This window comes from Taudactylus pleione, unplaced genomic scaffold (genome assembly GCF_031769625.1).
Source record: "Taudactylus pleione unplaced genomic scaffold, aTauple2 ptg001990l, whole genome shotgun sequence".
Lineage (NCBI taxonomy): Eukaryota > Metazoa > Chordata > Amphibia > Anura > Myobatrachidae > Taudactylus > Taudactylus pleione.
In genome coordinates, this window is record NW_028286386.1 from 7,150,706 (window position 1) to 7,165,483 (window position 14,778).

The window sequence follows — 14,778 nt, forward strand, 5'->3', positions numbered from 1 at the left end:
CGGGAGCGATGGCATGACAGCCCGCAGCATGCAGGTCCGACAAGCGATGTCGCTGAAGACGCTCGGGAGTGTACATTGTCAGCGGCATAGTGTGGGTACACACTGCTCAATGTGGATGACATATCATCTAGTGCAGTGGTTCTCAAACTCAGTCCTCAGGACCCCACACAGGTAACATTTTGCAGGTCTCCCAGCAGAAGCACAGGTGTATTCATTACTCACTGACACATTTTAAAAAATCCACAGGTGGAGCTAATTATTTCACTGATTCTGTGAGGAGACCTGGAAAACATGCACTGTTTGGGGTCCCGAGGACCGAGTTTGAGAACCTATGATCTAGTTGTACCCAACTTTACACAAAAGATAAGTTCAAAGAAATAATGGGACTTTAAAACAAGGTAATATTTGTATATTTTGCTGTCTTATGGACATCTTTCCAATTAAATAGAACCTCTTTTTTTTGGCTCCCTGACTAGAGGCATTCCAGACTTCTATGCACACACCTTGCTCCAAGCTGTAAATGGTCAGTATTTACATCTAATGTGATGCAATCTAAATGGTTCCCAACCCTTTCCTTGCAGCTCATTTCAAGGTAAGACCAACAAATCAGAAATTGATGCATGAGATGTTGGAGGAGAGCGGTCACTCTGTATCCTCGGTCCATTCCCATAGTAACTGAGGTGCGCTCACTGCTCATGCGCGACATCCGACCTATGCACCTTCTGAGTTTGTGCAGCTTATCATGTGTTCTTCTTCCTCTGTCCTTCATAAGAGTAGGATGTGCCACCAGTGTGGACTGACCTCCTTCACACACCACTGCCACCGATATCAGCAGCTATAGGTTCTGCCTATAGGTTATGGGCCCAGGCCACCATGATTCCAAGTGTGTGCTGAATAATGATACCAAAAACGCAGCTGTCACTGCATACCACTGTGTCACCACCGCTTGTGGAACTACAAGTCCCACTGCCACAACTGCATTCATATTACCCTGTGCAAAGCTTAGACACCACACGCTAAGTTGTACTGCATTATCTCATATCCTGTTGTTCTACCTGGTTAATAAACCAAAGACTTGGGACCTGATTTAGACCCGTTCGCTAGCATGTTGTTGCTCGCAGCCAGCGATGGTTCGCATTCAGTGCATGCGTATGCATCTCAGTGCGCATGCGCGAACCAGTGCGAGAGATCGGGAAGCATTCACGTGCTGCACATAGACAGCACAGCAGAGTGAGTGACAGGGGAAGCCGTTTGTAGGTAACAGGGGCAGGCCGCTATAAACGGGGGAGTGTAGGTGCAAACGCAGGCATGCCTGAGCATCTCAACGGCGTTTCAGAGGTGTGCATAATTATAGGCAGCGTCATAGTACACGTCACCTAGCTGGTTTTTACACTGAAGTGTTCGCAGTGCTTGTGGTAGGGTATGGTCAGTCACAAGTGCTGCGATCGCTTCTGATGGTACCCGATTGTACCGATGGTTGAATACACTTCCTGGAGATGACGTGCGCAAGTGGGCGTCTTTAGACTGGCTGGTGGGTGTCTGCATACACAAATCGATCGCACGCCAAGACATAGTGGGCGTGCTAATGTCTTGCCGTGCGATCGCCTGCCCTGCTGAATTTCCATACGTATCGGACGAGCGAACACATCTAGCGAGCGGGTCTGAGTCAGGTCCTGGGTTAAGCTATTCAAGGTGTGGACTGGCCTCCATCAAACACTGCTTCCACCTACATCAACAGCTATAGGTTCTGCTAATATGAGAGAACATGAGTAATGGAAAATGCACTGAAGGGAAAGGCAAACGAATGAAGGAACTAAACGAACAGAAGACTGCAAAAGAAAAGAGTGGTAAGAAGAAAAAAAGCCTTAAGAAGCAAATGGGTTTCATTCTCAGAGGAGGAAGTGTTTCATTAAATTATCTTTAAAAAGCAGTTTTTTTTTCCCCTTGATTTTAAGCTATTAAATAAAATTGAGGTTATACTTTTTTAACAACAGAAAAGAGCTAAAGACATACCCAGCATAGTTTTTAAGCATTTTACAGCAGCTGTTTATTCACCATAACATAAACTTCTATCAAGCACACTTTTGCATGAGCTGATTTGCTGCTGGACCTAAGGTCTGCCTACGGCTGTTGTCAGCTGCCAGAGCAGAAAAGCAACTTTTGCAACACCCTATAGCAGTGGTTCCCAAACTTTTTTGAATCACGGCGCCCTAGAGTATAAGCATTGTTTTCGCGGCACCCCTAAGTTTATTTTTGTTATTGAGAAATGTTGAAAAAAATTTAGTAAAATAGTAAAGTGAAGTAAATTGTGCTTACCTGTCATCCTTAGTGAACCTGTTATGTGGTGGTGGACAAGTTTGCACTTCTGTTTGTGCACATATTTACATTACATTGACCATATATAATTTAATTTGGTGCTTGACCACCAACCGGAGGCACCCCTGCAAGTGTCCCAAGGCACCCCAGGGTGCCACGGCGCACAGTTTGGGAACCACTGCCCTATAGCCTCTTCCATTGCTACAGGACAATATATATATATATATATATATATATATATATATATATATATGAAAAAAATAAGCCAGCACATCCTTTTTGCAATAACAACCTTCACCCCTATGCTCATGATGAAGGTGTTAGGTTAACACCGAAACGGCTGCTGTCGGGTGTGCAATGCTGCATGGGGACTTGTGACCATAAACATTATATGGATGAGTACACTGCATGGCCATTTATTTTTGGCTGAAATGTATTTGGTCACACTGCGATATTCATATCCCAATATGCCTTGACTCATTGCTGGTATCCCTAATGGATTTTTTATGCTCTATTTTGTGAACTTTATACTATTTTTGGATAAAGTATTTTGATAATTTTGCAAAAAGTATGTGCTGGCTTATTTTTATCTTGTTGTAACCATTTACAGTATGTGCAGTGCACTCTGCATCTTCTTTCTAATATGGTGTGTGCTGCTGGTCTCAAATGCACGCTATATATATAAAATATATATATTTTGTGTTCAGTCAGGCACTCTGGATGAGGTAGATAATATGACACATTTTGCTATAATACACCCATATATAGGGCCTGATTCCAGAGGATGTCTCAGAAGAGCACGCAGCAGAAGCATCTACTGGCGACGGCCACCTGCCAGCGACTTTATGCAAACACCGCTACAATCTTCTTCCCTTGTGTACATCTGTTCAGCCAAATGTGCAAGGACTGAGACACCCACTCAGCATCTGTACACGCAGCAATACTGATTGGTGCATCCTTAGAAGCCACCATCGGTCGCACCATCAAACCTTGCACCAGCCCTATGGCAATTGCAGTTTCTCCATCTGACAATAGCCATCTATGTCTGCGTCTGTGTACACAGCCGACTGCATTGATACGCCCACGACACACCTGTAACACGCCCAATGACCGGACCATCTTTGCCTCCATTTCTAGCCACCTCCCAGTCACCGCTCAGGAACGCCCATCACTTTTCCACAACATTCTTATACCGTTCGTCTAAATCGTAACATCGCCTCTGTGTGTACAGTCTGTGTAATACATGCACCGTACGGGTTTCTAGGAATTCTCGCACATGAGCCGTTGCAAAAGCTCACCCAACTAGCTATTGCCTGTGACTTGCGTGCAACTCTGAATTAGGCCTATTATATACATGAGCAATGAAGAAAAGCACCTATCAGCCTATCAGAATCAATAATTAGAAGCAGTTAGCTAGTGCCGGCGACCATTTTCATTATCAGTATTATGCTTTTGCAACTTCCCTCAGCAATTCACTTACGGTGCAGCATTTACAGGTGTATAAAATAAATGTCTGTGTGCAAGTCTCATCTGTTTGCAGTTGCACAAACACACTATTACTGTACTCGGCCTACATTAGAACGTCTCTTCCCTTCTCCATCATTCATTCTCCATCATTCACAAGTTAGTGTAAGTGCCAGAACCACACAAATCTGCAATGGCGCAGATGCATGTAACCGCTTTTCTGGACTTAGGCAGAGCAATTTTACATAAGGTACGCTACGCAAATTGGCGTAGGTTCACTCTGCGTTAGCTGCTAAATGTGCAAGGAATGTTTGGAAAAACTCCTGTTGAAAACTTTGGAAAAACTCCTCTATAGCAATATGTGGGATATTGATTTGGTACCCAGGGTAAGGATTTATAAATAGATTGCATTACTAGGAGGGGCTTCTCCCTGCAACCCACTGCTTCTTCCTGCCACCCTCTGCCTCTCCCTTCCACCTACTGCCTCTCCGTCACCGACAGCCTCTCTATGTTACTCACACCCACTCCCTGCCACCCTCTGCCACCACCATTTGCCTCTCCCTTCCACCCACTGCCTCCCCAGTCACCCACTTTCTCTCCCTGCCACCCACTGCCCCTCTAATCACCCCCTGCCACCCACTGTCTCTCCCTGTAACCCACTGCTCTTCTCTGCCATTAACTGCCTTTGCATGTCACCCTCTGCATCCACCCACTGTCTTCCCAGTTAGCTATTGCCTCTCCCTGTCCCCCACTGCCTCTCCCCAAAAGCCTCCCCCCACTGCCCTCTGACTCTACCTTTGACCCACTGCTTTCCCAGTCACCCGCTGCCTCTCTGTGTCACCCATGCCTCCCTAGGCACCCACTGCCTCCCTGCAACTCCTGCCTTTCACTGTCACCCTCTGACTGCCTCCTCCTTCCACCCACTGTCACCCCCTGCCACCTATAGCCTCCCTCTACCACCCTATGCTCTGTCACTGCCTACCTCCCCTAGCCACCATCTGCCATCCCCTGCCACCCTCTGCCTTCCCCAGCTATCTCCTGCCTCTATTCTTGGGTCGGTGGAGGGGGCCCAAAGTATATTTTTGCACCTAGGCCCACTACTCGCAAATTCTGTGACTGATTAGCAAGACCATTTCCATTGTTCTGCTTTACATTGTTTACACCCCTAGGCAACTGCAACTTTCCATCCTATACACAACCCTATGTAACTTTCCAAAAATCCCTATTAGTGCTTAGTTAATTGTATGTGGAGCAGTGTTTAGCATCAGGGCCGTAACTAGGGGCTGTGCAAGGCACATGTATTTGGAATGGCACCCTGCAGATCCCCAGGAGACTCGCCCTGTGTGTCCTTAGGAGCTCAGCTCCCTGGTGCTGACGGCGTCTTGGCCTCCTCGTCATGACGATCTAACATCACATGTGTGGGACCAGCCCTTGGTGCATTATCTCCCTGCTCCGGCTCTGTTTGGCAGTGACACACTGACATGTAATGAATGCAGTGATCTGCTGGTTCCCAGATGCTGAAAGTATTCACCTTTTCAAAGGACATGAAGATAATATATATATAAATTATAGCTTCAGAAGGTCAACACTTATGACATAAATCTATTCTCAGGACTGCCTGGTTTCTAATCCACTGTTGTACAATGAGAATAAAGTAATAAGAAAACAGCAATAAACTTTGCCCCTGACAGCTGTAACCTCTGTTGGCAGTATGAGGTCACTGGGAAGATTTGTGTTAGAAATGACATTTGACTATGTTACATTATTACTAAATAAAACACTAAGGCAAATTTGTAGAACAAGGTATAAATGTATTCGCTGAATAAAAAAATATATTTAAAATAATTAAAGATTAAAGTATTATAGTGAAAATATATTTTCTGCTAATGTTACAGTCACACATATTTATATATATCTATATATATATATATATATATATATATAGTGGCTAGCGAGTCAAACTTCAAGGTTAAAGATTAAGAATGATATCATTAGATTAGATCATAATTTGATGCATCATTTTCAGTCAGAATAATATACTGTGATGCAAATACAGTAATTGGAGGGAAACTGATCCACTGAAGGCAAATTCCAGAGGCAGGCAGCTATTCGGTTGACTGATCAGTCTGATAATAATGTTAATTGTCAAAATGGCAATAGCAGTGTCAAGATGGGTATATTTTATTAAACTACGTCCCTGTCTCTGTGTTTGTCCCCTGGACACCAAATAGCAAGGGTCTTGCTTTTCTGCTTACTCCTGTAAAACAATTATCTTTTATAATTTGAGACTCAGATATATTATTAGAGCTGACAGGCCTCCCTTCTTGTATGTGTGTTCAGCCCATACTGTCTGAGTGAGTCCTAGTAGTCACATTAAACCCATTTAGATTTCTAAAGTTAGAAGCTTTGCTAGGCATGACATGGAGACAGAAGATTCCATAACTGTCTACGGAGGAGTTTTCAGGTAGATTATTTTCGGTTTTACAAAATGAACCCAGAGAAAAATGTTTAGATCTTAAGCACATCGTAGGATTTGACTTATATTGTACTCACCGTGTTCTTGTGCTGTGATGGAGGATGGAGCACAAGTGAAAGAAGAAAAGTAGTTGATGACCAAAGGCTTTAACAAAAAAAAATATAACACCCACCAGAACTTGTCCACAAATTGGACCATTAACTAGGAGACAATCTCAAAAGGAAATTTTCCTTGATGAATAAATTAGCCAAGATAAATGCAGACAGAAGACTGTTGAAGGGAATGCAGTAATCAGGTTTGAAAAAGTGGTCCACAATCACCCATTATTGTCCCCTTTATGCAAGAGAAAACCCATAATTAAATCCATTGAAAGAGGAAGCTAATGTTTGTGTGGTATGTGTAGCGGTAGAAGAGACAAGATAAGACTTTGACAAGGCACCATGTACTGAGTACAGATGGCACAAGTCAACATACATGGAAACATAGAATTTGACGGCAGATAAGAACCACTTGGCCCATCTAGTCCGCCCTTTTTCACCTATTGGTAACCTCAACCCTATGTGATCCTCAGCTCTTTGTAAGGATATTCTTATGCCTATCCAATGTATGTTTAAATTGTTCTACTGTCTTAGCCTCTACCACCTCTGCTGGGAGGTTATTCCACTTATCTACTAACCTTTCTGTGAAGTAATTTTTCCTCACATTTCCTTTGAACCTTCCTCCCTCCAGTTTCAGTGCATATCCTCGCGTTCTAGTACTTCTCTTCTTTTGAAAAATATCTCCCTCCTGCAACTTGCATAAGGTCCTTGTTGTCTTAACAACTCAGTCTACCAATGATATCTACATTAGGACAAATTGGTATGTAGGAATGTTCCCAGAATAACAATTTGGACTCAAGATTGTGAGAGATATAGGTTTAACCATGATGGTGACTAGTAGGAGCAAAAAATGTGATGACTACGATGCAACTTATATCCAATAGGGGTTTAGGTGAGGCAGGAGGCTCATAATCTGAGGAATCAAAGGACCATGATAGGGCATCACTTTCCCTATAATTAATGCCAGGTCAGTGAGAGACCAGGCAGTTAAATTGAGAAAAACATTGATCTTGTCTCTTGTCTTGAATTCAAATATTGAGAGAAATTTAAGTAGAAAAGATTTTTGGGGTCGGTGTATATAGTTACAGCCAGGAAAGAGACCACCCTCACAACTGTCTCCACTCCTCCAGCACTAAATTAATGGCGAGGATTTCTGTATCCCGGATACTGTAGTACCATTCATAAGGTTGTTATTTAGTATAGAAAAAAATCACAGGGGTGTAGTCTCTCTGGTGAATCTTGTTTTGATAGAATGAATGGACATAAATGACATTCAAGATGAAATGGCAAAAAGACATTCAGGAACGTGGGCCAACACAGATGATGAAAGATCTGAAGAGGATTGAAAAATGTGGGTATCATCCGCATACAGTTAATAATGGTATGCAAAAGAGCTAATTAGAAGAGAGGTGCTATAGACAGATAAAAGCAGAGGACCTTGCACTAAGCCTTGTGATACAATTTGACAAGTAGGATGAGAACCAGGAAAGAGCACTGTCCTGTAGACCAAGCGATTGTAACGTTTGTATGTAAACTTAATGCGGATCACATAAAATTACACACATGTATTTAAAAACAGGCATGTGAAGCCATATTAGCCATATACATTAGACACTCATTAAACAGTTGAGCAGCATAACAAGATTGACAAGCCTGTGGCAAGTTTGACCCTTGTGAGGCCTTGTGAAGTGCTTGATCTTACCCAGAGGTTCCCAAACTCCGCCATTACAGTCCATGTTTTAAGGATATCTGTGAATGGTGACATTTTGGGATGCAAATGTTCAAGCTGCTTTCCAGGAGCCTCTGTCTACATATAGAACTGAAATCAATATTGTATAGGCACTTTATGCAGTCAGTCCCAGGACGAGGCTGCTGTTATTTGTAATGAACTAACTTTTATACCCTGCTCTCTTCCTGAATAAGCATTTTAAAAGGTACAAAGGCCAACTAGAAAATATACAAGAATACTAATAGACATTAGGAGTCAGTGTTGCCTCAATTATTAGCATAAGCAATAATATAATTTACAATTATTTACATGGATTAGAATACAAGGTTCCTGAATTAGTTTACAGGGTTCCAATATTGACTATACTTGCAATGTAAACCCTTTTCTTATAAACCCTTATACAAGCCAGACAGCGATCGTTATCCTTTCTTGTGAAACACACTGTTCTGTCAAGACACACTTTTGAATTACCGTTTTATATTAAAACATCTAATGTACCAAAAAAACACAATTTTGTATCCACATGACAATATCCATGCTTGAGCACAGGTGACTTAACTAGTCAATTTGATTTACCCATCTGGACTCATGCATGAATATCCTTAAAACCTGGACTGGTGGAGTTTGTGAATCTCTGATCTAACCTGTAGTGACTACAGGTTAGGTCAAGCATTTCCTAGGGCCACACAAGGGTTAAATAGAAATAAATGGAACAACAAACAATAAAGTGCAAATTAAATATTTATACTTGGGTTTAGCTGCCATGTAAACAACCAACCTAGTATTTTCCAGTTCTTCAGGAATCATGTTTGGGTTATTGGTTTGTTTTTTTTCATTTCCATTCATCTATTTAATGGATTGAAAAAGCTGATGTGGTTTGCAGAGATTCAGTTGCTAAATGTGTTGAAGTCATTTGTGGGATTTCATATTTGAAAATGAGCAAGTCTCCAATGCATGGCCTCTTCCTGGCTTTATTAACAATGTGTGTGTTCGGGAAAAGTAATGGTCTGTCATAGGACATATATAGAAAGGAGATAACTACTTAAGATATTAAGCACATAAAGAATATAAAAGATGATTGCATAAAGCCAGGTCGTTGAGGCACATGCAATAATCATTGTGCTTTCTGACAATGCACGCTTTCTCATGTGATACACTCAGACCTAGCTGACAATATGACACCGGAAGTCAAAGGCAAATTGTGCAGCAACTGTCCAGTATTTGTTTTCATTGGATAGTTCTATAGAAAAAAAAAGCATGCAAAACAAGTGTTAGAACCCAGCAACTAATCAGATTCTGAGTTATACAGGTTGAGTCTCCAATATCCAAATATTCCAAAATACGGAATATTTTTAGCATGAATGAGATAGTGAAACCTTTTGCTTTCTGATGGTTCAATGTACACAAACTTTGTTTAAGTCACAAAATTATTAAAAATATTGTATAAATAACCTTCAAGCTGTGTTTATAAGGTGTATATGAAACATAAATGAATTTCATGTATGTACACAACCTTTTTTTGATGCATAAAATGATTAAAAATATTGTATAAAATTACCTGCAGGCTGTGTGTATAAGGTGTATTTAAAACATAAAAGCATTCTGTGTTTAGATTTGGGTCCTATTCCCAAGATATTTCATTACGGTATGCAAATATTCCAATATACGGAATATTCCGATATCCAAAATACCCCTGGTCCCAACCATTCTGGATATGGGAGACTCAACCTGTACTAGTAAAGTTTACAAATGAAATCAAATGTTTCAGTGGTTGGTAGGGCTTACAATACCATTCTCCTAAATATCCAACCTGCCTGGTAAAGTAACTCTGTGTGGCAAGGTCATGAGGGCCAACCTTGGCGCTACGTTAGGAGCCAGTAGCCTAACTAAGATCAAGGTTCCCTAGTGAGACCTATAAACTGAAGTAGTAGAGGGGAGATATCAAAGTGTGGGCGCTACTCCTTCTGAACCATAAGTGGACAAAATGTATCTACAAATGTGCAACAAATATTCGTTTAATAATATTGCAAGGATAAAAAGAAAATGACATCACATTTATCAAAACACAAAAACAGATTCTAAGAGAGAGCTACTTTTAAACACAGGATAAATAAACATATATATCGTTAAAAACTGGATATTATGAATAGAATCCGCATAGCAATGCAATCAAGTCCAATAAATAAATGAAATAGCATAAAAGAGGCAGCACCTTGATAAACACAAAATAAAGAAGGTACTCGCTAAAATATTCTGGCTTTCAACCAATGTAAAAGGTGGAATAACATCAGAATAAAAGTGATGGTACCCTTTACAAATAACAAGGTTTACAGCAGATAGAAACGTAAAAATCTAATTGGATGAATCCTACCCGACTGAAGTAGTGGAGCCGAAGGTGTAATAAATGCAGGGTACCCGGGTATACCCTGCACTGGCTCCTTGCAGCATAGATCAGACAAGGGACAATCCAAAGCATTATCCAGGTGGCACAGGAGCAGTCTGCCGACACGTTTCGAGTCTCCAAGGTCTCTTCTTCAAGTCTTACAGAAGAGACCTTTGAGTCTCGAAACGCATTGGGAGACTGCTCCTGTGACACTTGGATGATGCTACCCCATATTACCCCAATGTATGAAGGAAGGACCATAGCAGATATCTCTGATACTTCTCTTCACTGGGAGGAGGATTGTATGTTGTCCCCTGGATACATTCAGACTACACCCTGCACCATCTGCCCATCAGCAGTTTTGAAATCACTGATACAAATAGTTGTTCACATTGGGGATATAAAAACTGCAGACATGCAGTACTCCAGCTCATGTGGAACTACACATCCCAGCATGCCCTGCCACAGATTTACTGTTAGGGCATGCTGGCATATATAGTTCAACAGCAGCTGGAGTGCACATGTTGCCTACCCTTGATCTATAACAATGCATTAACAGATAAAGTGTACAGAAATCATTTAGTATATTATTTGAAGATGTGAAAATCCTTGTTTGTCTTCTTGAGACATGACATTCTTAATCACATAAATTAATGCAGCTATAGGTTTTAGGTGAGGATGGTAAGCTGTGTTTATATTCACGTAGTGCGTGGAGCTATTGCCAAAGGTGATCTGGAATGAGAATAAGATAGACCCTGATGAAGAGAAAGCTGGCAGACTCACAAGCAGTTAAATAATTGTCCATTCTTGTCTTTTCTCCTTTAATTATCAAATATGCCATTAATTTAAAAGGAGCTCTCATCCTCTCATTATTTAGTGCACACTTTAATGTCATTAAAATCTTCCAAAGGACACAATTTCTCTAAGAGCCTTATCTCTGCATCACTAATGGCTAGCTTTTGGCTTGGCTCCCTGTAAGAGGAAAGCAAGCACTTGTTTACCGGGAATATAGGAGTACATTACAAAGGGAATTAGCTCTGAGCTGTTAGTCTGATTAATGCACTTAACTATTCTTGACCACCCCCTCCTCTTGGTGGTAGATAATGCATGGGGATCAGCTGGAAATGGATAGGATGTGGGGTCAGATTGAGGAGAAGGCAAGAAATGGAAGGAGTGCTCAGGAGCCCGACCTGTGTGTGGATCGTGGTGTTTTGCAAGTAAAGAGACACAGAAATCATTTCCTGGACAAGAGTTAGCACTGACGGTTAGGGCCGTTCCATTAGGTGGCTTGCTGGATTTCAGACATCTTCATTTAACCAGAAAAAAATGAAACCCTAAGGGAGAGAAAATGTATCCAAGACAGACTGAAATACTGTGAAACAGAAATAATGGCACCATTTTTGCAGCACTCACTAGTCCTTGCTGATAATAAGTGCCACAGACATATTTAAAAAAAAATAATAAGTTTTAGTTATAAAAGAATGAAAGTTTTTCAGTTGAAAATTCATTGGTAATATTGTTGTGTTTATATTATTTATTATTTATTTATTTTTGTATTAACAGTTTCTTATATAGCACAGTAAATTCCGTTGCGCTTTACAATTTGAATCAACATTAACATTTTACTGGGTTGCAAAAGACAGACAGACATACATACATACATACATACAAGACACACGTAAAAGACATACATAAAGGTAAGAGGGCCCTGCTCGCAAGCTTACAATCTATAGGTATTAGAAAAATTAGTCAGATGGTTGGGGTTGGGTATGGGGTCCCGACCCTCCCCCTAGTGCCATACCCTCCCCCATCCCCCAAGTCTCCCCTCTGACCCTAATACTTAATCCCGCAATCTCTCTGGATTCTGAAAGTTGGCAACCTGACTGTCGGGATGCCGACTACATCCCGATGGTTGAACAGGCTCCAATAACAATGTCATTTTTTTATTTTGTTAAACAGACCATTCCAATAGAAGGTGACCAACAAGTCATTCACACAACATTTTTTAAAGTGGGTTGATCATATTTGAATTGAAGTATGATTTGCTGTCTGCGTCATTAGCCAAAATCTTACTTTCTTTATAATACCTCTGTTGTTGTTGCTTTGATCTAACTCAGTTTGGGGTTGGAATAACTTCCATGTCATTAAACAGTGAAGGAAATCTGATCCAGCTTTCTTATGCTTGAACCCATGCCTTCGTATCTGGAGGAATTTCTTGGTAATATCACAATGCTGAAATAGTCTATTGATCCTGCAAAATTCCTGTTGTGCCGCTATTTTAAAGTGTTCCACCAATTTCTATTGTAATACTGATGTATTTGTCCATCTACATTTAATTCCATTGGGTTAATGAATACCAACATGTGTCATTTGTACTTAGCGATTTCATTAAAATACAATGTGATTGATTGATTGAAACGCATGGCAATTGGACAGGCTGCAGTTGTTATATTTAGAGGGAAGAAAGGCTATAGAAAATTTCTGGAGATAACTTTAAATGGAAGACAACAGCTTGGAAAGTCAATAACCTGGACTATCTACTAAGCACAGCACACTTGCACCTAAAGGAGATCCATGAAAACTGTACTCACTTCATCTGGGTTTCAGCAGTCCAGCGATCACCTTCTTTCTGCTGCTTGTGTGGATTTCTTATAAACATATAGAAACATTGTAGGCGCTGCTTTGCTGGAAACTCCCCATTCACACAGATACCTGTTCAAACCAGGCAATATGTAGAAAGCATAGTCTACATCTTCTGCTCAGCAGCCAGTGCCATATTTCCATCGGAAGGGGGCCCAGACAAAAAAACTTGGACATGGACGTTCTCATTTCTAAGGTTGTCCATTGATGGTCAAATTATTGGTTAGAAAGTTTCAATTATTAAGCCATTGATGGTTTAACTTTGTGCATGCGCAGAGCGGGCAAGTATTAGCTATTGGGATTCTGCCACCAATGTACACCAGTAATGACCTCCTATAGATGGTAAAACTAGTTACTCATACCACCAGACCATCAATGGTTGCCAACCATCGAAGGTCTACTCATTTCTTAAATCTCCCCTGGTTGAAGGAAAAGCCACACTGAGCCATTAGAATGCATTGGTGACCCACAATTCAGGTAAACTATATACCATTTTAGATGGAATTTAAATAAAAAAAACCTCTGTCTTTGTAGACAGAGCCTAATTTGATATAAAAAAAATGTACTGTATAGTTTTCCAAAAAATGTTTAATTGAGTATTTGGAATTTGTGTCGAATTTTAAGTATGATAAATATAATCCATGATGTGCACACTTGTAAAACCACTCTGACATTTAAAATTCCTCAAAATATTCAAATTGAGTTAATGCCTTGTCCAATTTTGTGGTCTAGAAAGGAATGTCATGTTTGCATCATGTTTTCATTTAATCTCAACTCCTGCCTGAATGTATGCTACAATATTTGACCCAAGAAACTTAATGGCTCTTACTTAAAACCGGATTCAATTAGACGCAAAAAGCTATAATCGGCAAAAGAGTTTTGCCTATTGCCGCTTTTCGCCTGTTTGTGTCTTATCTCCAAATTAAATTCCAGGACGTTTTAGCATAAGCGGAAACTCAATGCACTGAAACGTGTAAGGTAAGAGGAATGAAACGAATGGAAACATTTCTCTAATGAATGGCAGGCGGAAAAAAGTGCAAAATCTCTATTTTGGGGTGTAAATGTGGCGAAATGATTCAAAACCCTTTGGACACCCCCCCTTCCCCCCAAAGGTCAAATCAGCAAAATAAAAAAAATACCTCAGAACACCCCAAAAAAGACATGTAATTTTTGGGGCAAAAATGACAAAAGTGGGGGGACAAGGATAAAAAGTAGCAACATAGGTTTCTTGGGGAGCTGTGGGATGGGACAGGTGTTTTTAGGATCAGGTGCATGCAGCAGGTGGATTTTTCACATTTTTTTAAAGTACACTTTAGAGACACAAAAATATGCTAGCGCCCATTTTCAAGTACCCCAAATTTGACTGGACTATTTCTTTAAACACCAAAAATACTGTTTTCTATCATTCTTCACCACTTTTACAAATATGATTGTAGAAAGCTTTTAACACAACTTAAGGACACAAAGTACTTTTATTAGGGCTAATAGTACTCATCTGTAATGATTTCCAGTGTCAGTGAGTCTTATTTTGGGGTACAGACTGATTCCCCCAAACTATTCAGTACTTTCCGCCTGTTATGCATTCGCCTATTTGCGTTTTCAGCTGTTCTGTAATTGAATAGGGTGAATCGCGGGGACGTGCATGCTGCAAATTCGCGTCTCAAACAGGTGA